Below are 1495 nucleotides of genomic sequence, written 5' to 3' on the forward strand. Positions count from 1 at the left end.
CTTTCCCTAAACAACATTTCTTGCCACTCCAACTCAGCACCACTAACAGGTATCCAAAAGCAAAGTAATTTGAAACAGGCAAAAATACAGGCAGATCTTCTAGTGAGACAACCCCTCTTGTATTTCCCTTTTGGAAAGCAGCAGAATGGCACAATAGGAGGGGAAAGATGTATTTTGCCATGGTTTAATCCCATTGATGTGACAGATTAACGTCACTAATCACCTGACAAATTAATCAGCCATAGAAAGGTAAACACGGAATCTTTAATAAGGGAGATGGTGGAAAGTAGCAACAGGGACAATGAAATTGCTTTGTGGGTATTCTCAAGAGCCCAAACCCTAGACACTGATGTGTCCTGACTAGCAGATGTCCACATGGAGCAATAAATCATCCAGTGGAAGAGCCACACTGACCCACATGTACAAGTGAAAGGGCAGGGGCTGGATGTGATACTTCAGGCTCCCTTCCCCATCACATACAGGATGCAGCTCCTGCTCCCAGGGCTTCCCCAACAGCTTGGTCAGCCCCTCAAAGTGAGGATGCAGCTCACCCTGCTCTAGCATCTACAAACCTACTGCAGAGCCCTAGGCAAAGGTATATTAGCACCACAGCTGTGTCTCCATCTGAATATTTCAGCCTTTCTACTTAAGTTTCCTTACTACGCCTCTTATACTACCCAGTTATTTCATTTTTATTTTCTCAATTTTTCCGGTTTTTGGGGGTGTCTACCAGTAATAGAGTCAAAATAAAAACACTAGTGATGAGCAAGAAGGCTCAATAATAGGTGTAAAACTTGACTTCCTGTACTATCCTTTTAAAAGTTTATATATAAAGTTGATGACCTTTGAAGACAAACACTAAGCTGAAAAAGCAAAAAAGCTGAAAGGTCAAGCAAGACATCTTAAGCTATCAGCCAGGTGCATATGAATCAAGAATATCCAAGATCCAATCAAACTCTCCCACCATCTTACTTGTCTTTAGACAAATCACTTAAGGGCTTGATCATCTCCTGTTAAGAGCCTTAAGAGTTGACAGCAAATCTGAAACAGAAGCAGGTTTGGTCCCTTATAGTTTTCCCTTCTGTAAGTCAGGAGAATACTTAGCTAATTAAATAGAATCTTGTAAAGACTGGTGTTTTAAAAAGCACTGTATGCCAAGTTTAAATCATCATCATCGCCTGGCTCTGGAGGCATTAATAATTAAATTAACATCTGCAACTTTTGAAACCAAAGCAGTCAAAGAATGAGAAACAAGAAATGCCTGTGTTGCATACACATCTGGTTTCACAAATAACTCCCTGAGAGGACCCAACAACCCCAAATTTGGTAATTATTTAAAAAAAAACCCCAAAGACCTCCCTTAATCCTTATGTAAACCACTCATAAACCTTTCAATCTCAGCTCAGATTTTAAATGGAAGTAACTAGAAAATCCCACCCCCACAGAATCAATTTCTTTACTCTTACTGCAACTGTCCTGACCCAAAAGAGCCCTT

The sequence above is a fragment of the Chaetura pelagica genome, unplaced genomic scaffold (genome assembly GCF_000747805.2).
Source record: "Chaetura pelagica isolate M959 unplaced genomic scaffold, ChaPel_1.0 scaffold275, whole genome shotgun sequence".
Taxonomy (NCBI): Eukaryota; Metazoa; Chordata; class Aves; order Apodiformes; family Apodidae; genus Chaetura; species Chaetura pelagica.